Source organism: Argiope bruennichi, chromosome 5 (genome assembly GCF_947563725.1).
Source record: "Argiope bruennichi chromosome 5, qqArgBrue1.1, whole genome shotgun sequence".
NCBI classification, from domain to species: domain Eukaryota; kingdom Metazoa; phylum Arthropoda; class Arachnida; order Araneae; family Araneidae; genus Argiope; species Argiope bruennichi.
The window spans coordinates 53,236,062-53,250,967 of NC_079155.1; the positions used below are offsets into that span (position 1 = coordinate 53,236,062).

The window sequence follows — 14,906 nt, forward strand, 5'->3', positions numbered from 1 at the left end:
TTCTTTGTAACATTACATGTGTAACATATTTTAGAGTGAATTAGCGTCTAAGAATTGTATTAAAAAAAATAAAATTTTCCTATGGAATATACGAAATTATCTAAGAAATTTTAGATTTTTTTCACCAATATTTACATTAAACAATAATAAATCCACTTGAGTATACAATATGAAATCCATAGTTAATTGCATTTCTGGTTTTGTAAATTTCAGTAGGATATCTTGATTATTTTTGAAATATGTCGATACTCGTGCAGTTGAATTATGATGAAACAACTCCTTTTTAAGAAAATGCATTAAATTTTTTTAAATGATTCCGAATAAGCATTACTTACATATCAATAGTATGCTATAATTTGATTTCAAATTGGCATATAGACAAAATAAAGATATCACTGGAAAGAGAAACATAAATATTTTTTCAAATTGCAAATAAATAAAAGTGCGAATTTTCAGTGAAACTCATGTTTTTAAAGTACTGAGATACCTTAAGGGCTTTTAGTTTTATAGTTCATAAATTTTTTAAATTCTGCATTTATATGCTAAATATTTACAAAGATTTCAAAAGCTTTATAAGAAGAAATAAAGTATTGACATGGTAAACTAGAAAAGGAACAGAGATTTACTTTTTCCTATAATACGAAGAAAAATTCGACTTTAATATCAATAGATTCAGAAAATATATAGCCCTATAAATAAATAAACCACACAAATCGAGAACCCGCATTAAAATACAAATTAATAAATTAAAAAAAATTATCAAAAAAAGTTGCAGTAGGCATTTAAAAAAATTCACAAATGATTGCAAGCTGAAATACAAAACATAAAAATCACATCAAACTATTAAAACCGAAAAAATTAATTAATACAACATCTCTGTCGTTAAAACAAAAAAAGAAATATTTTAATACAAAAAAATAATTTTCTAGCAAACAGCAATAAGAAAAAAGTTTCCATTATCAAAAAAGTGTCAAAAACCATTAGAAAAAAAATAAGCATTTGCTAAAAAAACAAGCATAAAAATTGAATACAATTATAAAAAGTAATATATAGTATTTGAAACATGAAGCAACAGAAAGAACAAAATGCTCTGCTGCGCAAACTCATGGACTTAGTTTTTATTATAATACTCTTATATTTAAATTTGTTTTTGCACAGAGCGTTTGCCAACGGCCATATCATGCTGAAAGCACCGGTTCTTGTCCGATCACCGCAGTTAAGCAGCATCGAGCGCGGTCAGTACTTCGGAGGGTGACCACGTGGGAACACCGCGAGCTGTTGGCATTTTTTTTTCCAGCGCTGGTTTTTAACATAAAGTTCTTACATTTAAATTTGTTTTTGCACAGAGCGTTTGCCAACGGCCATATCATGCTGAAAGCACCGGTTCTTGTCCGATCACCGCAGTTAAGCAGCATCGAGCGCGGTCAGTACTTCGGAGGGTGACCACGTGGGAACACCGCGAGCTGTTGGCATTTTTTTTTCCAGCGCTGGTTTTTAACATAAAGTTCTTACATTTAAATTTGTTTTTGCACAGAGCGTTTGCCAACGGCCATATCATGCTGAAAGCACCGGTTCTTGTCCGATCACCGCAGTTAAGCAGCATCGAGCGCGGTCAGTACTTCGGAGGGTGACCACGTGGGAACACCGCGAGCTGTTGGCATTTTTTTTTCCAGCGCTGGTTTTTAACATAAAGTTCTTACATTTAAATTTGTTTTTGCACAGAGCGTTTGCCAACGGCCATATCATGCTGAAAGCACCGGTTCTTGTCCGATCACCGCAGTTAAGCAGCATCGAGCGCGGTCAGTACTTCGGAGGGTGACCACGTGGGAACACCGCGAGCTGTTGGCATTTTTTTTTCCAGCGCTGGTTTTTAACATAAAGTTCTTACATTTAAATTTGTTTTTGCACAGAGCGTTTGCCAACGGCCATATCATGCTGAAAGCACCGGTTCTCGTCCGATCACCGCAGTTAAGCAGCATCGAGCGCGGTCAGTACTTCGGAGGGTGACCACGTGGGAACACCGCGAGCTGTTGGCATTTTTTTTTCCAGCGCTGGTTTTTATTATAATACTCTTATATTTAAATTTGTTTTTGCACAGAGCGTTTGCCAACGGCCATATCATGCTGAAAGCACCGGTTCTTGTCCGATCACCGCAGTTAAGCAGCATCGAGCGCGGTCAGTACTTCGGAGGGTGACCACGTGGGAACACCGCGAGCTGTTGGCATTTTTTTTTCCAGCGCTGGTTTTTAACATAAAGTTCTTACATTTAAATTTGTTTTTGCACAGAGCGTTTGCCAACGGCCATATCATGCTGAAAGCACCGGTTCTTGTCCGATCACCGCAGTTAAGCAGCATCGAGCGCGGTCAGTACTTCGGAGGGTGACCACGTGGGAACACCGCGAGCTGTTGGCATTTTTTTTTCCAGCGCTGGTTTTTAACATAAAGTTCTTACATTTAAATTTGTTTTTGCACAGAGCGTTTGCCAACGGCCATATCATGCTGAAAGCACCGGTTCTTGTCCGATCACCGCAGTTAAGCAGCATCGAGCGCGGTCAGTACTTCGGAGGGTGACCACGTGGGAACACCGCGAGCTGTTGGCATTTTTTTTTCCAGCGCTGGTTTTTATTATAATACTCTTATATTTAAATTTGTTTTTGCACAGAGCGTTTGCCAACGGCCATATCATGCTGAAAGCACCGGTTCTTGTCCGATCACCGCAGTTAAGCAGCATCGAGCGCGGTCAGTACTTCGGAGGGTGACCACGTGGGAACACCGCGAGCTGTTGGCATTTTTTTTTCCAGCGCTGGTTTTTAACATAAAGTTCTTACATTTAAATTTGTTTTTGCACAGAGCGTTTGCCAACGGCCATATCATGCTGAAAGCACCGGTTCTTGTCCGATCACCGCAGTTAAGCAGCATCGAGCGCGGTCAGTACTTCGGAGGGTGACCACGTGGGAACACCGCGAGCTGTTGGCATTTTTTTTTCCAGCGCTGGTTTTTAACATAAAGTTCTTACATTTAAATTTGTTTTTGCACAGAGCGTTTGCCAACGGCCATATCATGCTGAAAGCACCGGTTCTTGTCCGATCACCGCAGTTAAGCAGCATCGAGCGCGGTCAGTACTTCGGAGGGTGACCACGTGGGAACACCGCGAGCTGTTGGCATTTTTTTTTCCAGCGCTGGTTTTTAACATAAAGTTCTTACATTTAAATTTGTTTTTGCACAGAGCGTTTGCCAACGGCCATATCATGCTGAAAGCACCGGTTCTTGTCCGATCACCGCAGTTAAGCAGCATCGAGCGCGGTCAGTACTTCGGAGGGTGACCACGTGGGAACACCGCGAGCTGTTGGCATTTTTTTTTCCAGCGCTGGTTTTTAACATAAAGTTCTTACATTTAAATTTGTTTTTGCACAGAGCGTTTGCCAACGGCCATATCATGCTGAAAGCACCGGTTCTTGTCCGATCACCGCAGTTAAGCAGCATCGAGCGCGGTCAGTACTTCGGAGGGTGACCACGTGGGAACACCGCGAGCTGTTGGCATTTTTTTTTCCAGCGCTGGTTTTTAACATAAAGTTCTTACATTTAAATTTGTTTTTGCACAGAGCGTTTGCCAACGGCCATATCATGCTGAAAGCACCGGTTCTCGTCCGATCACCGCAGTTAAGCAGCATCGAGCGCGGTCAGTACTTCGGAGGGTGACCACGTGGGAACACCGCGAGCTGTTGGCATTTTTTTTTCCAGCGCTGGTTTTTAACATAAAGTTCTTACATTTAAATTTGTTTTTGCACAGAGCGTTTGCCAACGGCCATATCATGCTGAAAGCACCGGTTCTTGTCCGATCACCGCAGTTAAGCAGCATCGAGCGCGGTCAGTACTTCGGAGGGTGACCACGTGGGAACACCGCGAGCTGTTGGCATTTTTTTTTCCAGCGCTGGTTTTTAACATAAAGTTCTTACATTTAAATTTGTTTTTGCACAGAGCGTTTGCCAACGGCCATATCATGCTGAAAGCACCGGTTCTCGTCCGATCACCGCAGTTAAGCAGCATCGAGCGCGGTCAGTACTTCGGAGGGTGACCACGTGGGAACACCGCGAGCTGTTGGCATTTTTTTTTCCAGCGCTGGTTTTTAACATAAAGTTCTTACATTTAAATTTGTTTTTGCACAGAGCGTTTGCCAACGGCCATATCATGCTGAAAGCACCGGTTCTTGTCCGATCACCGCAGTTAAGCAGCATCGAGCGCGGTCAGTACTTCGGAGGGTGACCACGTGGGAACACCGCGAGCTGTTGGCATTTTTTTTTCCAGCGCTGGTTTTTAACATAAAGTTCTTACATTTAAATTTGTTTTTGCACAGAGCGTTTGCCAACGGCCATATCATGCTGAAAGCACCGGTTCTTGTCCGATCACCGCAGTTAAGCAGCATCGAGCGCGGTCAGTACTTCGGAGGGTGACCACGTGGGAACACCGCGAGCTGTTGGCATTTTTTTTTCCAGCGCTGGTTTTTATTATAATACTCTTATATTTAAATTTGTTTTTGCACAGAGCGTTTGCCAACGGCCATATCATGCTGAAAGCACCGGTTCTTGTCCGATCACCGCAGTTAAGCAGCATCGAGCGCGGTCAGTACTTCGGAGGGTGACCACGTGGGAACACCGCGAGCTGTTGGCATTTTTTTTTCCAGCGCTGGTTTTTAACATAAAGTTCTTACATTTAAATTTGTTTTTGCACAGAGCGTTTGCCAACGGCCATATCATGCTGAAAGCACCGGTTCTTGTCCGATCACCGCAGTTAAGCAGCATCGAGCGCGGTCAGTACTTCGGAGGGTGACCACGTGGGAACACCGCGAGCTGTTGGCATTTTTTTTTCCAGCGCTGGTTTTTAACATAAAGTTCTTACATTTAAATTTGTTTTTGCACAGAGCGTTTGCCAACGGCCATATCATGCTGAAAGCACCGGTTCTCGTCCGATCACCGCAGTTAAGCAGCATCGAGCGCGGTCAGTACTTCGGAGGGTGACCACGTGGGAACACCGCGAGCTGTTGGCATTTTTTTTTCCAGCGCTGGTTTTTATTATAATACTCTTATATTTAAATTTGTTTTTGCACAGAGCGTTTGCCAACGGCCATATCATGCTGAAAGCACCGGTTCTTGTCCGATCACCGCAGTTAAGCAGCATCGAGCGCGGTCAGTACTTCGGAGGGTGACCACGTGGGAACACCGCGAGCTGTTGGCATTTTTTTTTCCAGCGCTGGTTTTTAACATAAAGTTCTTACATTTAAATTTGTTTTTGCACAGAGCGTTTGCCAACGGCCATATCATGCTGAAAGCACCGGTTCTTGTCCGATCACCGCAGTTAAGCAGCATCGAGCGCGGTCAGTACTTCGGAGGGTGACCACGTGGGAACACCGCGAGCTGTTGGCATTTTTTTTTCCAGCGCTGGTTTTTAACATAAAGTTCTTACATTTAAATTTGTTTTTGCACAGAGCGTTTGCCAACGGCCATATCATGCTGAAAGCACCGGTTCTCGTCCGATCACCGCAGTTAAGCAGCATCGAGCGCGGTCAGTACTTCGGAGGGTGACCACGTGGGAACACCGCGAGCTGTTGGCATTTTTTTTTCCAGCGCTGGTTTTTAACATAAAGTTCTTACATTTAAATTTGTTTTTGCACAGAGCGTTTGCCAACGGCCATATCATGCTGAAAGCACCGGTTCTTGTCCGATCACCGCAGTTAAGCAGCATCGAGCGCGGTCAGTACTTCGGAGGGTGACCACGTGGGAACACCGCGAGCTGTTGGCATTTTTTTTTCCAGCGCTGGTTTTTAACATAAAGTTCTTACATTTAAATTTGTTTTTGCACAGAGCGTTTGCCAACGGCCATATCATGCTGAAAGCACCGGTTCTCGTCCGATCACCGCAGTTAAGCAGCATCGAGCGCGGTCAGTACTTCGGAGGGTGACCACGTGGGAACACCGCGAGCTGTTGGCATTTTTTTTTCCAGCGCTGGTTTTTAACATAAAGTTCTTACATTTAAATTTGTTTTTGCACAGAGCGTTTGCCAACGGCCATATCATGCTGAAAGCACCGGTTCTTGTCCGATCACCGCAGTTAAGCAGCATCGAGCGCGGTCAGTACTTCGGAGGGTGACCACGTGGGAACACCGCGAGCTGTTGGCATTTTTTTTTCCAGCGCTGGTTTTTAACATAAAGTTCTTACATTTAAATTTGTTTTTGCACAGAGCGTTTGCCAACGGCCATATCATGCTGAAAGCACCGGTTCTTGTCCGATCACCGCAGTTAAGCAGCATCGAGCGCGGTCAGTACTTCGGAGGGTGACCACGTGGGAACACCGCGAGCTGTTGGCATTTTTTTTTCCAGCGCTGGTTTTTATTATAATACTCTTATATTTAAATTTGTTTTTGCACAGAGCGTTTGCCAACGGCCATATCATGCTGAAAGCACCGGTTCTTGTCCGATCACCGCAGTTAAGCAGCATCGAGCGCGGTCAGTACTTCGGAGGGTGACCACGTGGGAACACCGCGAGCTGTTGGCATTTTTTTTTCCAGCGCTGGTTTTTAACATAAAGTTCTTACATTTAAATTTGTTTTTGCACAGAGCGTTTGCCAACGGCCATATCATGCTGAAAGCACCGGTTCTTGTCCGATCACCGCAGTTAAGCAGCATCGAGCGCGGTCAGTACTTCGGAGGGTGACCACGTGGGAACACCGCGAGCTGTTGGCATTTTTTTTTCCAGCGCTGGTTTTTAACATAAAGTTCTTACATTTAAATTTGTTTTTGCACAGAGCGTTTGCCAACGGCCATATCATGCTGAAAGCACCGGTTCTCGTCCGATCACCGCAGTTAAGCAGCATCGAGCGCGGTCAGTACTTCGGAGGGTGACCACGTGGGAACACCGCGAGCTGTTGGCATTTTTTTTTCCAGCGCTGGTTTTTATTATAATACTCTTATATTTAAATTTGTTTTTGCACAGAGCGTTTGCCAACGGCCATATCATGCTGAAAGCACCGGTTCTTGTCCGATCACCGCAGTTAAGCAGCATCGAGCGCGGTCAGTACTTCGGAGGGTGACCACGTGGGAACACCGCGAGCTGTTGGCATTTTTTTTTCCAGCGCTGGTTTTTAACATAAAGTTCTTACATTTAAATTTGTTTTTGCACAGAGCGTTTGCCAACGGCCATATCATGCTGAAAGCACCGGTTCTTGTCCGATCACCGCAGTTAAGCAGCATCGAGCGCGGTCAGTACTTCGGAGGGTGACCACGTGGGAACACCGCGAGCTGTTGGCATTTTTTTTTCCAGCGCTGGTTTTTAACATAAAGTTCTTACATTTAAATTTGTTTTTGCACAGAGCGTTTGCCAACGGCCATATCATGCTGAAAGCACCGGTTCTCGTCCGATCACCGCAGTTAAGCAGCATCGAGCGCGGTCAGTACTTCGGAGGGTGACCACGTGGGAACACCGCGAGCTGTTGGCATTTTTTTTTCCAGCGCTGGTTTTTAACATAAAGTTCTTACATTTAAATTTGTTTTTGCACAGAGCGTTTGCCAACGGCCATATCATGCTGAAAGCACCGGTTCTTGTCCGATCACCGCAGTTAAGCAGCATCGAGCGCGGTCAGTACTTCGGAGGGTGACCACGTGGGAACACCGCGAGCTGTTGGCATTTTTTTTTCCAGCGCTGGTTTTTAACATAAAGTTCTTACATTTAAATTTGTTTTTGCACAGAGCGTTTGCCAACGGCCATATCATGCTGAAAGCACCGGTTCTCGTCCGATCACCGCAGTTAAGCAGCATCGAGCGCGGTCAGTACTTCGGAGGGTGACCACGTGGGAACACCGCGAGCTGTTGGCATTTTTTTTTCCAGCGCTGGTTTTTAACATAAAGTTCTTACATTTAAATTTGTTTTTGCACAGAGCGTTTGCCAACGGCCATATCATGCTGAAAGCACCGGTTCTTGTCCGATCACCGCAGTTAAGCAGCATCGAGCGCGGTCAGTACTTCGGAGGGTGACCACGTGGGAACACCGCGAGCTGTTGGCATTTTTTTTTCCAGCGCTGGTTTTTAACATAAAGTTCTTACATTTAAATTTGTTTTTGCACAGAGCGTTTGCCAACGGCCATATCATGCTGAAAGCACCGGTTCTTGTCCGATCACCGCAGTTAAGCAGCATCGAGCGCGGTCAGTACTTCGGAGGGTGACCACGTGGGAACACCGCGAGCTGTTGGCATTTTTTTTTCCAGCGCTGGTTTTTATTATAATACTCTTATATTTAAATTTGTTTTTGCACAGAGCGTTTGCCAACGGCCATATCATGCTGAAAGCACCGGTTCTTGTCCGATCACCGCAGTTAAGCAGCATCGAGCGCGGTCAGTACTTCGGAGGGTGACCACGTGGGAACACCGCGAGCTGTTGGCATTTTTTTTTCCAGCGCTGGTTTTTAACATAAAGTTCTTACATTTAAATTTGTTTTTGCACAGAGCGTTTGCCAACGGCCATATCATGCTGAAAGCACCGGTTCTTGTCCGATCACCGCAGTTAAGCAGCATCGAGCGCGGTCAGTACTTCGGAGGGTGACCACGTGGGAACACCGCGAGCTGTTGGCATTTTTTTTTCCAGCGCTGGTTTTTAACATAAAGTTCTTACATTTAAATTTGTTTTTGCACAGAGCGTTTGCCAACGGCCATATCATGCTGAAAGCACCGGTTCTCGTCCGATCACCGCAGTTAAGCAGCATCGAGCGCGGTCAGTACTTCGGAGGGTGACCACGTGGGAACACCGCGAGCTGTTGGCATTTTTTTTTCCAGCGCTGGTTTTTATTATAATACTCTTATATTTAAATTTGTTTTTGCACAGAGCGTTTGCCAACGGCCATATCATGCTGAAAGCACCGGTTCTTGTCCGATCACCGCAGTTAAGCAGCATCGAGCGCGGTCAGTACTTCGGAGGGTGACCACGTGGGAACACCGCGAGCTGTTGGCATTTTTTTTTCCAGCGCTGGTTTTTAACATAAAGTTCTTACATTTAAATTTGTTTTTGCACAGAGCGTTTGCCAACGGCCATATCATGCTGAAAGCACCGGTTCTTGTCCGATCACCGCAGTTAAGCAGCATCGAGCGCGGTCAGTACTTCGGAGGGTGACCACGTGGGAACACCGCGAGCTGTTGGCATTTTTTTTTCCAGCGCTGGTTTTTAACATAAAGTTCTTACATTTAAATTTGTTTTTGCACGGAGCGTTTGCCAACGGCCATATCATGCTGAAAGCACCGGTTCTCGTCCGATCACCGCAGTTAAGCAGCGACGAGCGCGGTCAGTACTTCGGAGGGTGGCCACGTGGGAACACCGCGAGCTGTTGGCATTTTTTTTTCCAGCGCTGGTTTTTAACATAAAGTTCTTACATTTAAATTTGTTTTTGCACAGAGCGTTTGCCAACGGCCATATCATGCTGAAAGCACCGGTTCTTGTCCGATCACCGCAGTTAAGCAGCATCGAGCGCGGTCAGTACTTCGGAGGGTGACCACGTGGGAACACCGCGAGCTGTTGGCATTTTTTTTTCCAGCGCTGGTTTTTAACATAAAGTTCTTACATTTAAATTTGTTTTTGCACAGAGCGTTTGCCAACGGCCATATCATGCTGAAAGCACCGGTTCTCGTCCGATCACCGCAGTTAAGCAGCATCGAGCGCGGTCAGTACTTCGGAGGGTGACCACGTGGGAACACCGCGAGCTGTTGGCATTTTTTTTTCCAGCGCTGGTTTTTAACATAAAGTTCTTACATTTAAATTTGTTTTTGCACAGAGCGTTTGCCAACGGCCATATCATGATGAAAGCACCGGTTCTTGTCCGATCACCGCAGTTAAGCAGCATCGAGCGCGGTCAGTACTTCGGAGGGTGACCACGTGGGAACACCGCGAGCTGTTGGCATTTTTTTTTCCAGCGCTGGTTTTTAACATAAAGTTCTTACATTTAAATTTGTTTTTGCACAGAGCGTTTGCCAACGGCCATATCATGCTGAAAGCACCGGTTCTTGTCCGATCACCGCAGTTAAGCAGCATCGAGCGCGGTCAGTACTTCGGAGGGTGACCACGTGGGAACACCGCGAGCTGTTGGCATTTTTTTTTCCAGCGCTGGTTTTTAACATAAAGTTCTTACATTTAAATTTGTTTTTGCACAGAGCGTTTGCCAACGGCCATATCATGCTGAAAGCACCGGTTCTTGTCCGATCACCGCAGTTAAGCAGCATCGAGCGCGGTCAGTACTTCGGAGGGTGACCACGTGGGAACACCGCGAGCTGTTGGCATTTTTTTTTCCAGCGCTGGTTTTTAACATAAAGTTCTTACATTTAAATTTGTTTTTGCACAGAGCGTTTGCCAACGGCCATATCATGCTGAAAGCACCGGTTCTTGTCCGATCACCGCAGTTAAGCAGCATCGAGCGCGGTCAGTACTTCGGAGGGTGACCACGTGGGAACACCGCGAGCTGTTGGCATTTTTTTTTCCAGCGCTGGTTTTTAACATAAAGTTCTTACATTTAAATTTGTTTTTGCACAGAGCGTTTGCCAACGGCCATATCATGCTGAAAGCACCGGTTCTTGTCCGATCACCGCAGTTAAGCAGCATCGAGCGCGGTCAGTACTTCGGAGGGTGACCACGTGGGAACACCGCGAGCTGTTGGCATTTTTTTTTTCCAGCGCTGGTTTTTAACATAAAGTTCTTACATTTAAATTTGTTTTTGCACAGAGCGTTTGCCAACGGCCATATCATGCTGAAAGCACCGGTTCTTGTCCGATCACCGCAGTTAAGCAGCATCGAGCGCGGTCAGTACTTCGGAGGGTGACCACGTGGGAACACCGCGAGCTGTTGGCATTTTTTTTTCCAGCGCTGGTTTTTAACATAAAGTTCTTACATTTAAATTTGTTTTTGCACAGAGCGTTTGCCAACGGCCATATCATGCTGAAAGCACCGGTTCTCGTCCGATCACCGCAGTTAAGCAGCATCGAGCGCGGTCAGTACTTCGGAGGGTGACCACGTGGGAACACCGCGAGCTGTTGGCATTTTTTTTTCCAGCGCTGGTTTTTAACATAAAGTTCTTACATTTAAATTTGTTTTTGCACAGAGCGTTTGCCAACGGCCATATCATGATGAAAGCACCGGTTCTTGTCCGATCACCGCAGTTAAGCAGCATCGAGCGCGGTCAGTACTTCGGAGGGTGACCACGTGGGAACACCGCGAGCTGTTGGCATTTTTTTTTCCAGCGCTGGTTTTTAACATAAAGTTCTTACATTTAAATTTGTTTTTGCACAGAGCGTTTGCCAACGGCCATATCATGCTGAAAGCACCGGTTCTTGTCCGATCACCGCAGTTAAGCAGCATCGAGCGCGGTCAGTACTTCGGAGGGTGACCACGTGGGAACACCGCGAGCTGTTGGCATTTTTTTTTCCAGCGCTGGTTTTTAACATAAAGTTCTTACATTTAAATTTGTTTTTGCACAGAGCGTTTGCCAACGGCCATATCATGCTGAAAGCACCGGTTCTTGTCCGATCACCGCAGTTAAGCAGCATCGAGCGCGGTCAGTACTTCGGAGGGTGACCACGTGGGAACACCGCGAGCTGTTGGCATTTTTTTTTCCAGCGCTGGTTTTTAACATAAAGTTCTTACATTTAAATTTGTTTTTGCACAGAGCGTTTGCCAACGGCCATATCATGCTGAAAGCACCGGTTCTTGTCCGATCACCGCAGTTAAGCAGCATCGAGCGCGGTCAGTACTTCGGAGGGTGACCACGTGGGAACACCGCGAGCTGTTGGCATTTTTTTTTCCAGCGCTGGTTTTTAACATAAAGTTCTTACATTTAAATTTGTTTTTGCACAGAGCGTTTGCCAACGGCCATATCATGCTGAAAGCACCGGTTCTTGTCCGATCACCGCAGTTAAGCAGCATCGAGCGCGGTCAGTACTTCGGAGGGTGACCACGTGGGAACACCGCGAGCTGTTGGCATTTTTTTTTCCAGCGCTGGTTTTTAACATAAAGTTCTTACATTTAAATTTGTTTTTGCACAGAGCGTTTGCCAACGGCCATATCATGCTGAAAGCACCGGTTCTTGTCCGATCACCGCAGTTAAGCAGCATCGAGCGCGGTCAGTACTTCGGAGGGTGACCACGTGGGAACACCGCGAGCTGTTGGCATTTTTTTTTCCAGCGCTGGTTTTTAACATAAAGTTCTTACATTTAAATTTGTTTTTGCACAGAGCGTTTGCCAACGGCCATATCATGCTGAAAGCACCGGTTCTCGTCCGATCACCGCAGTTAAGCAGCATCGAGCGCGGTCAGTACTTCGGAGGGTGACCACGTGGGAACACCGCGAGCTGTTGGCATTTTTTTTTCCAGCGCTGGTTTTTAACATAAAGTTCTTACATTTAAATTTGTTTTTGCACAGAGCGTTTGCCAACGGCCATATCATGATGAAAGCACCGGTTCTTGTCCGATCACCGCAGTTAAGCAGCATCGAGCGCGGTCAGTACTTCGGAGGGTGACCACGTGGGAACACCGCGAGCTGTTGGCATTTTTTTTTCCAGCGCTGGTTTTTAACATAAAGTTCTTACATTTAAATTTGTTTTTGCACAGAGCGTTTGCCAACGGCCATATCATGCTGAAAGCACCGGTTCTTGTCCGATCACCGCAGTTAAGCAGCATCGAGCGCGGTCAGTACTTCGGAGGGTGACCACGTGGGAACACCGCGAGCTGTTGGCATTTTTTTTTCCAGCGCTGGTTTTTAACATAAAGTTCTTACATTTAAATTTGTTTTTGCACAGAGCGTTTGCCAACGGCCATATCATGCTGAAAGCACCGGTTCTCGTCCGATCACCGCAGTTAAGCAGCATCGAGCGCGGTCAGTACTTCGGAGGGTGACCACGTGGGAACACCGCGAGCTGTTGGCATTTTTTTTTCCAGCGCTGGTTTTTAACATAAAGTTCTTACATTTAAATTTGTTTTTGCACAGAGCGTTTGCCAACGGCCATATCATGATGAAAGCACCGGTTCTTGTCCGATCACCGCAGTTAAGCAGCATCGAGCGCGGTCAGTACTTCGGAGGGTGACCACGTGGGAACACCGCGAGCTGTTGGCATTTTTTTTTCCAGCGCTGGTTTTTAACATAAAGTTCTTACATTTAAATTTGTTTTTGCACAGAGCGTTTGCCAACGGCCATATCATGCTGAAAGCACCGGTTCTTGTCCGATCACCGCAGTTAAGCAGCATCGAGCGCGGTCAGTACTTCGGAGGGTGACCACGTGGGAACACCGCGAGCTGTTGGCATTTTTTTTTCCAGCGCTGGTTTTTAACATAAAGTTCTTACATTTAAATTTGTTTTTGCACAGAGCGTTTGCCAACGGCCATATCATGCTGAAAGCACCGGTTCTTGTCCGATCACCGCAGTTAAGCAGCATCGAGCGCGGTCAGTACTTCGGAGGGTGACCACGTGGGAACACCGCGAGCTGTTGGCATTTTTTTTTCCAGCGCTGGTTTTTAACATAAAGTTCTTACATTTAAATTTGTTTTTGCACAGAGCGTTTGCCAACGGCCATATCATGCTGAAAGCACCGGTTCTTGTCCGATCACCGCAGTTAAGCAGCATCGAGCGCGGTCAGTACTTCGGAGGGTGACCACGTGGGAACACCGCGAGCTGTTGGCATTTTTTTTTCCAGCGCTGGTTTTTAACATAAAGTTCTTACATTTAAATTTGTTTTTGCACAGAGCGTTTGCCAACGGCCATATCATGCTGAAAGCACCGGTTCTTGTCCGATCACCGCAGTTAAGCAGCATCGAGCGCGGTCAGTACTTCGGAGGGTGACCACGTGGGAACACCGCGAGCTGTTGGCATTTTTTTTTCCAGCGCTGGTTTTTAACATAAAGTTCTTACATTTAAATTTGTTTTTGCACAGAGCGTTTGCCAACGGCCATATCATGCTGAAAGCACCGGTTCTTGTCCGATCACCGCAGTTAAGCAGCATCGAGCGCGGTCAGTACTTCGGAGGGTGACCACGTGGGAACACCGCGAGCTGTTGGCATTTTTTTTTCCAGCGCTGGTTTTTAACATAAAGTTCTTACATTTAAATTTGTTTTTGCACAGAGCGTTTGCCAACGGCCATATCATGCTGAAAGCACCGGTTCTCGTCCGATCACCGCAGTTAAGCAGCATCGAGCGCGGTCAGTACTTCGGAGGGTGACCACGTGGGAACACCGCGAGCTGTTGGCATTTTTTTTTCCAGCGCTGGTTTTTAACATAAAGTTCTTACATTTAAATTTGTTTTTGCACAGAGCGTTTGCCAACGGCCATATCATGATGAAAGCACCGGTTCTTGTCCGATCACCGCAGTTAAGCAGCATCGAGCGCGGTCAGTACTTCGGAGGGTGACCACGTGGGAACACCGCGAGCTGTTGGCATTTTTTTTTCCAGCGCTGGTTTTTAACATAAAGTTCTTACATTTAAATTTGTTTTTGCACAGAGCGTTTGCCAACGGCCATATCATGCTGAAAGCACCGGTTCTTGTCCGATCACCGCAGTTAAGCAGCATCGAGCGCGGTCAGTACTTCGGAGGGTGACCACGTGGGAACACCGCGAGCTGTTGGCATTTTTTTTTCCAGCGCTGGTTTTTAACATAAAGTTCTTACATTTAAATTTGTTTTTGCACAGAGCGTTTGCCAACGGCCATATCATGCTGAAAGCACCGGTTCTTGTCCGATCACCGCAGTTAAGCAGCATCGAGCGCGGTCAGTACTTCGGAGGGTGACCACGTGGGAACACCGCGAGCTGTTGGCATTTTTTTTTCCAGCGCTGGTTTTTAACATAAAGTTCTTACATTTAAATTTGTTTTTGCACAGAGCGTTTGCCAACGGCCATATCA

At 46.0% G+C, this 14,906-nt stretch overlaps 68 non-coding genes and 5 pseudogenes across 68 annotated transcripts; all 73 read left to right on the top strand.

Annotated features, from left to right (window-relative positions):
- The first annotated feature begins 1,165 nt into the window (after positions 1-1,165).
- LOC129969737 (5S ribosomal RNA) lies at positions 1,166-1,284 on the top strand. Its single transcript, XR_008784577.1, has one exon. It is a non-coding gene; the product is annotated as a 5S ribosomal RNA (ribosomal RNA).
- Positions 1,285-1,353: 69 nt separating this feature from the next.
- Positions 1,354-1,472, top strand: LOC129969738 (5S ribosomal RNA). Its single transcript, XR_008784578.1, has one exon. It is a non-coding gene; the product is annotated as a 5S ribosomal RNA (ribosomal RNA).
- A 69-nt stretch (positions 1,473-1,541) lies between these two features.
- Positions 1,542-1,660, top strand: LOC129969739 (5S ribosomal RNA). Its single transcript, XR_008784579.1, has one exon. It is a non-coding gene; the product is annotated as a 5S ribosomal RNA (ribosomal RNA).
- Positions 1,661-1,729: 69 nt separating this feature from the next.
- Positions 1,730-1,848, top strand: LOC129969740 (5S ribosomal RNA). Its single transcript, XR_008784580.1, has one exon. It is a non-coding gene; the product is annotated as a 5S ribosomal RNA (ribosomal RNA).
- Positions 1,849-1,917: 69 nt separating this feature from the next.
- Positions 1,918-2,036, top strand: LOC129969714 (5S ribosomal RNA). The gene has a single exon (XR_008784555.1). It is a non-coding gene; the product is annotated as a 5S ribosomal RNA (ribosomal RNA).
- Positions 2,037-2,105: 69 nt separating this feature from the next.
- On the top strand, positions 2,106-2,224 carry LOC129969741 (5S ribosomal RNA). Its single transcript, XR_008784581.1, has one exon. It is a non-coding gene; the product is annotated as a 5S ribosomal RNA (ribosomal RNA).
- A 69-nt stretch (positions 2,225-2,293) lies between these two features.
- On the top strand, positions 2,294-2,412 carry LOC129969742 (5S ribosomal RNA). Its single transcript, XR_008784582.1, has one exon. It is a non-coding gene; the product is annotated as a 5S ribosomal RNA (ribosomal RNA).
- A 69-nt stretch (positions 2,413-2,481) lies between these two features.
- LOC129969744 (5S ribosomal RNA) lies at positions 2,482-2,600 on the top strand. Its single transcript, XR_008784584.1, has one exon. It is a non-coding gene; the product is annotated as a 5S ribosomal RNA (ribosomal RNA).
- A 69-nt stretch (positions 2,601-2,669) lies between these two features.
- Positions 2,670-2,788, top strand: LOC129969745 (5S ribosomal RNA). The gene has a single exon (XR_008784585.1). It is a non-coding gene; the product is annotated as a 5S ribosomal RNA (ribosomal RNA).
- A 69-nt stretch (positions 2,789-2,857) lies between these two features.
- LOC129969746 (5S ribosomal RNA) lies at positions 2,858-2,976 on the top strand. The gene has a single exon (XR_008784586.1). It is a non-coding gene; the product is annotated as a 5S ribosomal RNA (ribosomal RNA).
- Positions 2,977-3,045: 69 nt separating this feature from the next.
- On the top strand, positions 3,046-3,164 carry LOC129969747 (5S ribosomal RNA). The gene has a single exon (XR_008784587.1). It is a non-coding gene; the product is annotated as a 5S ribosomal RNA (ribosomal RNA).
- Positions 3,165-3,233: 69 nt separating this feature from the next.
- On the top strand, positions 3,234-3,352 carry LOC129969748 (5S ribosomal RNA). Its single transcript, XR_008784588.1, has one exon. It is a non-coding gene; the product is annotated as a 5S ribosomal RNA (ribosomal RNA).
- A 69-nt stretch (positions 3,353-3,421) lies between these two features.
- Positions 3,422-3,540, top strand: LOC129969749 (5S ribosomal RNA). The gene has a single exon (XR_008784589.1). It is a non-coding gene; the product is annotated as a 5S ribosomal RNA (ribosomal RNA).
- Positions 3,541-3,609: 69 nt separating this feature from the next.
- Positions 3,610-3,728, top strand: LOC129969831 (5S ribosomal RNA). Its single transcript, XR_008784672.1, has one exon. It is a non-coding gene; the product is annotated as a 5S ribosomal RNA (ribosomal RNA).
- Positions 3,729-3,797: 69 nt separating this feature from the next.
- Positions 3,798-3,916, top strand: LOC129969750 (5S ribosomal RNA). The gene has a single exon (XR_008784590.1). It is a non-coding gene; the product is annotated as a 5S ribosomal RNA (ribosomal RNA).
- A 69-nt stretch (positions 3,917-3,985) lies between these two features.
- LOC129969940 (5S ribosomal RNA) lies at positions 3,986-4,104 on the top strand. The gene has a single exon (XR_008784689.1). It is a non-coding gene; the product is annotated as a 5S ribosomal RNA (ribosomal RNA).
- Positions 4,105-4,173: 69 nt separating this feature from the next.
- LOC129969751 (5S ribosomal RNA) lies at positions 4,174-4,292 on the top strand. Its single transcript, XR_008784591.1, has one exon. It is a non-coding gene; the product is annotated as a 5S ribosomal RNA (ribosomal RNA).
- A 69-nt stretch (positions 4,293-4,361) lies between these two features.
- On the top strand, positions 4,362-4,480 carry LOC129969752 (5S ribosomal RNA). Its single transcript, XR_008784592.1, has one exon. It is a non-coding gene; the product is annotated as a 5S ribosomal RNA (ribosomal RNA).
- A 69-nt stretch (positions 4,481-4,549) lies between these two features.
- Positions 4,550-4,668, top strand: LOC129969753 (5S ribosomal RNA). The gene has a single exon (XR_008784593.1). It is a non-coding gene; the product is annotated as a 5S ribosomal RNA (ribosomal RNA).
- Positions 4,669-4,737: 69 nt separating this feature from the next.
- LOC129969755 (5S ribosomal RNA) lies at positions 4,738-4,856 on the top strand. Its single transcript, XR_008784595.1, has one exon. It is a non-coding gene; the product is annotated as a 5S ribosomal RNA (ribosomal RNA).
- A 69-nt stretch (positions 4,857-4,925) lies between these two features.
- LOC129969977 (5S ribosomal RNA) lies at positions 4,926-5,044 on the top strand. The gene has a single exon (XR_008784724.1). It is a non-coding gene; the product is annotated as a 5S ribosomal RNA (ribosomal RNA).
- A 69-nt stretch (positions 5,045-5,113) lies between these two features.
- On the top strand, positions 5,114-5,232 carry LOC129969756 (5S ribosomal RNA). Its single transcript, XR_008784596.1, has one exon. It is a non-coding gene; the product is annotated as a 5S ribosomal RNA (ribosomal RNA).
- A 69-nt stretch (positions 5,233-5,301) lies between these two features.
- On the top strand, positions 5,302-5,420 carry LOC129969757 (5S ribosomal RNA). Its single transcript, XR_008784597.1, has one exon. It is a non-coding gene; the product is annotated as a 5S ribosomal RNA (ribosomal RNA).
- Positions 5,421-5,489: 69 nt separating this feature from the next.
- LOC129969988 (5S ribosomal RNA) lies at positions 5,490-5,608 on the top strand. The gene has a single exon (XR_008784736.1). It is a non-coding gene; the product is annotated as a 5S ribosomal RNA (ribosomal RNA).
- A 69-nt stretch (positions 5,609-5,677) lies between these two features.
- On the top strand, positions 5,678-5,796 carry LOC129969758 (5S ribosomal RNA). Its single transcript, XR_008784598.1, has one exon. It is a non-coding gene; the product is annotated as a 5S ribosomal RNA (ribosomal RNA).
- Positions 5,797-5,865: 69 nt separating this feature from the next.
- Positions 5,866-5,984, top strand: LOC129969720 (5S ribosomal RNA). Its single transcript, XR_008784561.1, has one exon. It is a non-coding gene; the product is annotated as a 5S ribosomal RNA (ribosomal RNA).
- Positions 5,985-6,053: 69 nt separating this feature from the next.
- LOC129969759 (5S ribosomal RNA) lies at positions 6,054-6,172 on the top strand. Its single transcript, XR_008784599.1, has one exon. It is a non-coding gene; the product is annotated as a 5S ribosomal RNA (ribosomal RNA).
- Positions 6,173-6,241: 69 nt separating this feature from the next.
- LOC129969760 (5S ribosomal RNA) lies at positions 6,242-6,360 on the top strand. The gene has a single exon (XR_008784600.1). It is a non-coding gene; the product is annotated as a 5S ribosomal RNA (ribosomal RNA).
- A 69-nt stretch (positions 6,361-6,429) lies between these two features.
- On the top strand, positions 6,430-6,548 carry LOC129969761 (5S ribosomal RNA). Its single transcript, XR_008784601.1, has one exon. It is a non-coding gene; the product is annotated as a 5S ribosomal RNA (ribosomal RNA).
- A 69-nt stretch (positions 6,549-6,617) lies between these two features.
- LOC129969762 (5S ribosomal RNA) lies at positions 6,618-6,736 on the top strand. Its single transcript, XR_008784602.1, has one exon. It is a non-coding gene; the product is annotated as a 5S ribosomal RNA (ribosomal RNA).
- A 69-nt stretch (positions 6,737-6,805) lies between these two features.
- LOC129969731 (5S ribosomal RNA) lies at positions 6,806-6,924 on the top strand. The gene has a single exon (XR_008784572.1). It is a non-coding gene; the product is annotated as a 5S ribosomal RNA (ribosomal RNA).
- Positions 6,925-6,993: 69 nt separating this feature from the next.
- On the top strand, positions 6,994-7,112 carry LOC129969763 (5S ribosomal RNA). Its single transcript, XR_008784603.1, has one exon. It is a non-coding gene; the product is annotated as a 5S ribosomal RNA (ribosomal RNA).
- Positions 7,113-7,181: 69 nt separating this feature from the next.
- LOC129969764 (5S ribosomal RNA) lies at positions 7,182-7,300 on the top strand. Its single transcript, XR_008784604.1, has one exon. It is a non-coding gene; the product is annotated as a 5S ribosomal RNA (ribosomal RNA).
- Positions 7,301-7,369: 69 nt separating this feature from the next.
- On the top strand, positions 7,370-7,488 carry LOC129969743 (5S ribosomal RNA). The gene has a single exon (XR_008784583.1). It is a non-coding gene; the product is annotated as a 5S ribosomal RNA (ribosomal RNA).
- A 69-nt stretch (positions 7,489-7,557) lies between these two features.
- On the top strand, positions 7,558-7,676 carry LOC129969766 (5S ribosomal RNA). Its single transcript, XR_008784606.1, has one exon. It is a non-coding gene; the product is annotated as a 5S ribosomal RNA (ribosomal RNA).
- A 69-nt stretch (positions 7,677-7,745) lies between these two features.
- LOC129969754 (5S ribosomal RNA) lies at positions 7,746-7,864 on the top strand. Its single transcript, XR_008784594.1, has one exon. It is a non-coding gene; the product is annotated as a 5S ribosomal RNA (ribosomal RNA).
- Positions 7,865-7,933: 69 nt separating this feature from the next.
- Positions 7,934-8,052, top strand: LOC129969768 (5S ribosomal RNA). Its single transcript, XR_008784607.1, has one exon. It is a non-coding gene; the product is annotated as a 5S ribosomal RNA (ribosomal RNA).
- A 69-nt stretch (positions 8,053-8,121) lies between these two features.
- LOC129969769 (5S ribosomal RNA) lies at positions 8,122-8,240 on the top strand. Its single transcript, XR_008784608.1, has one exon. It is a non-coding gene; the product is annotated as a 5S ribosomal RNA (ribosomal RNA).
- A 69-nt stretch (positions 8,241-8,309) lies between these two features.
- LOC129969770 (5S ribosomal RNA) lies at positions 8,310-8,428 on the top strand. Its single transcript, XR_008784609.1, has one exon. It is a non-coding gene; the product is annotated as a 5S ribosomal RNA (ribosomal RNA).
- Positions 8,429-8,497: 69 nt separating this feature from the next.
- On the top strand, positions 8,498-8,616 carry LOC129969771 (5S ribosomal RNA). Its single transcript, XR_008784610.1, has one exon. It is a non-coding gene; the product is annotated as a 5S ribosomal RNA (ribosomal RNA).
- A 69-nt stretch (positions 8,617-8,685) lies between these two features.
- On the top strand, positions 8,686-8,804 carry LOC129969765 (5S ribosomal RNA). The gene has a single exon (XR_008784605.1). It is a non-coding gene; the product is annotated as a 5S ribosomal RNA (ribosomal RNA).
- A 69-nt stretch (positions 8,805-8,873) lies between these two features.
- On the top strand, positions 8,874-8,992 carry LOC129969772 (5S ribosomal RNA). The gene has a single exon (XR_008784611.1). It is a non-coding gene; the product is annotated as a 5S ribosomal RNA (ribosomal RNA).
- A 69-nt stretch (positions 8,993-9,061) lies between these two features.
- LOC129969774 (5S ribosomal RNA) lies at positions 9,062-9,180 on the top strand. Its single transcript, XR_008784613.1, has one exon. It is a non-coding gene; the product is annotated as a 5S ribosomal RNA (ribosomal RNA).
- A 69-nt stretch (positions 9,181-9,249) lies between these two features.
- On the top strand, positions 9,250-9,368 carry LOC129969833 (5S ribosomal RNA). The gene has a single exon (XR_008784674.1). It is a non-coding gene; the product is annotated as a 5S ribosomal RNA (ribosomal RNA).
- A 69-nt stretch (positions 9,369-9,437) lies between these two features.
- LOC129969775 (5S ribosomal RNA) lies at positions 9,438-9,556 on the top strand. Its single transcript, XR_008784614.1, has one exon. It is a non-coding gene; the product is annotated as a 5S ribosomal RNA (ribosomal RNA).
- Positions 9,557-9,625: 69 nt separating this feature from the next.
- On the top strand, positions 9,626-9,744 carry LOC129969778 (5S ribosomal RNA). Its single transcript, XR_008784617.1, has one exon. It is a non-coding gene; the product is annotated as a 5S ribosomal RNA (ribosomal RNA).
- Positions 9,745-9,813: 69 nt separating this feature from the next.
- On the top strand, positions 9,814-9,932 carry LOC129969860 (5S ribosomal RNA; annotated as a pseudogene).
- A 69-nt stretch (positions 9,933-10,001) lies between these two features.
- LOC129969776 (5S ribosomal RNA) lies at positions 10,002-10,120 on the top strand. The gene has a single exon (XR_008784615.1). It is a non-coding gene; the product is annotated as a 5S ribosomal RNA (ribosomal RNA).
- A 69-nt stretch (positions 10,121-10,189) lies between these two features.
- On the top strand, positions 10,190-10,308 carry LOC129969777 (5S ribosomal RNA). Its single transcript, XR_008784616.1, has one exon. It is a non-coding gene; the product is annotated as a 5S ribosomal RNA (ribosomal RNA).
- A 69-nt stretch (positions 10,309-10,377) lies between these two features.
- LOC129969779 (5S ribosomal RNA) lies at positions 10,378-10,496 on the top strand. Its single transcript, XR_008784619.1, has one exon. It is a non-coding gene; the product is annotated as a 5S ribosomal RNA (ribosomal RNA).
- Positions 10,497-10,565: 69 nt separating this feature from the next.
- LOC129969780 (5S ribosomal RNA) lies at positions 10,566-10,684 on the top strand. Its single transcript, XR_008784620.1, has one exon. It is a non-coding gene; the product is annotated as a 5S ribosomal RNA (ribosomal RNA).
- A 70-nt stretch (positions 10,685-10,754) lies between these two features.
- Positions 10,755-10,873, top strand: LOC129969781 (5S ribosomal RNA). Its single transcript, XR_008784621.1, has one exon. It is a non-coding gene; the product is annotated as a 5S ribosomal RNA (ribosomal RNA).
- A 69-nt stretch (positions 10,874-10,942) lies between these two features.
- On the top strand, positions 10,943-11,061 carry LOC129969789 (5S ribosomal RNA). The gene has a single exon (XR_008784631.1). It is a non-coding gene; the product is annotated as a 5S ribosomal RNA (ribosomal RNA).
- Positions 11,062-11,130: 69 nt separating this feature from the next.
- LOC129969862 (5S ribosomal RNA) lies at positions 11,131-11,249 on the top strand (annotated as a pseudogene).
- Positions 11,250-11,318: 69 nt separating this feature from the next.
- On the top strand, positions 11,319-11,437 carry LOC129969782 (5S ribosomal RNA). Its single transcript, XR_008784622.1, has one exon. It is a non-coding gene; the product is annotated as a 5S ribosomal RNA (ribosomal RNA).
- Positions 11,438-11,506: 69 nt separating this feature from the next.
- On the top strand, positions 11,507-11,625 carry LOC129969783 (5S ribosomal RNA). Its single transcript, XR_008784623.1, has one exon. It is a non-coding gene; the product is annotated as a 5S ribosomal RNA (ribosomal RNA).
- Positions 11,626-11,694: 69 nt separating this feature from the next.
- On the top strand, positions 11,695-11,813 carry LOC129969784 (5S ribosomal RNA). The gene has a single exon (XR_008784625.1). It is a non-coding gene; the product is annotated as a 5S ribosomal RNA (ribosomal RNA).
- A 69-nt stretch (positions 11,814-11,882) lies between these two features.
- Positions 11,883-12,001, top strand: LOC129969785 (5S ribosomal RNA). Its single transcript, XR_008784626.1, has one exon. It is a non-coding gene; the product is annotated as a 5S ribosomal RNA (ribosomal RNA).
- Positions 12,002-12,070: 69 nt separating this feature from the next.
- Positions 12,071-12,189, top strand: LOC129969786 (5S ribosomal RNA). Its single transcript, XR_008784627.1, has one exon. It is a non-coding gene; the product is annotated as a 5S ribosomal RNA (ribosomal RNA).
- Positions 12,190-12,258: 69 nt separating this feature from the next.
- Positions 12,259-12,377, top strand: LOC129969801 (5S ribosomal RNA). The gene has a single exon (XR_008784643.1). It is a non-coding gene; the product is annotated as a 5S ribosomal RNA (ribosomal RNA).
- A 69-nt stretch (positions 12,378-12,446) lies between these two features.
- Positions 12,447-12,565, top strand: LOC129969863 (5S ribosomal RNA; annotated as a pseudogene).
- Positions 12,566-12,634: 69 nt separating this feature from the next.
- LOC129969787 (5S ribosomal RNA) lies at positions 12,635-12,753 on the top strand. The gene has a single exon (XR_008784628.1). It is a non-coding gene; the product is annotated as a 5S ribosomal RNA (ribosomal RNA).
- A 69-nt stretch (positions 12,754-12,822) lies between these two features.
- Positions 12,823-12,941, top strand: LOC129969813 (5S ribosomal RNA). Its single transcript, XR_008784655.1, has one exon. It is a non-coding gene; the product is annotated as a 5S ribosomal RNA (ribosomal RNA).
- Positions 12,942-13,010: 69 nt separating this feature from the next.
- On the top strand, positions 13,011-13,129 carry LOC129969864 (5S ribosomal RNA; annotated as a pseudogene).
- Positions 13,130-13,198: 69 nt separating this feature from the next.
- On the top strand, positions 13,199-13,317 carry LOC129969788 (5S ribosomal RNA). The gene has a single exon (XR_008784629.1). It is a non-coding gene; the product is annotated as a 5S ribosomal RNA (ribosomal RNA).
- Positions 13,318-13,386: 69 nt separating this feature from the next.
- On the top strand, positions 13,387-13,505 carry LOC129969790 (5S ribosomal RNA). The gene has a single exon (XR_008784632.1). It is a non-coding gene; the product is annotated as a 5S ribosomal RNA (ribosomal RNA).
- Positions 13,506-13,574: 69 nt separating this feature from the next.
- On the top strand, positions 13,575-13,693 carry LOC129969791 (5S ribosomal RNA). The gene has a single exon (XR_008784633.1). It is a non-coding gene; the product is annotated as a 5S ribosomal RNA (ribosomal RNA).
- Positions 13,694-13,762: 69 nt separating this feature from the next.
- LOC129969792 (5S ribosomal RNA) lies at positions 13,763-13,881 on the top strand. Its single transcript, XR_008784634.1, has one exon. It is a non-coding gene; the product is annotated as a 5S ribosomal RNA (ribosomal RNA).
- A 69-nt stretch (positions 13,882-13,950) lies between these two features.
- Positions 13,951-14,069, top strand: LOC129969793 (5S ribosomal RNA). Its single transcript, XR_008784635.1, has one exon. It is a non-coding gene; the product is annotated as a 5S ribosomal RNA (ribosomal RNA).
- Positions 14,070-14,138: 69 nt separating this feature from the next.
- Positions 14,139-14,257, top strand: LOC129969824 (5S ribosomal RNA). The gene has a single exon (XR_008784666.1). It is a non-coding gene; the product is annotated as a 5S ribosomal RNA (ribosomal RNA).
- Positions 14,258-14,326: 69 nt separating this feature from the next.
- Positions 14,327-14,445, top strand: LOC129969865 (5S ribosomal RNA; annotated as a pseudogene).
- A 69-nt stretch (positions 14,446-14,514) lies between these two features.
- LOC129969794 (5S ribosomal RNA) lies at positions 14,515-14,633 on the top strand. Its single transcript, XR_008784637.1, has one exon. It is a non-coding gene; the product is annotated as a 5S ribosomal RNA (ribosomal RNA).
- A 69-nt stretch (positions 14,634-14,702) lies between these two features.
- LOC129969795 (5S ribosomal RNA) lies at positions 14,703-14,821 on the top strand. The gene has a single exon (XR_008784638.1). It is a non-coding gene; the product is annotated as a 5S ribosomal RNA (ribosomal RNA).
- The last annotated feature ends 85 nt before the right edge of the window (positions 14,822-14,906 follow it).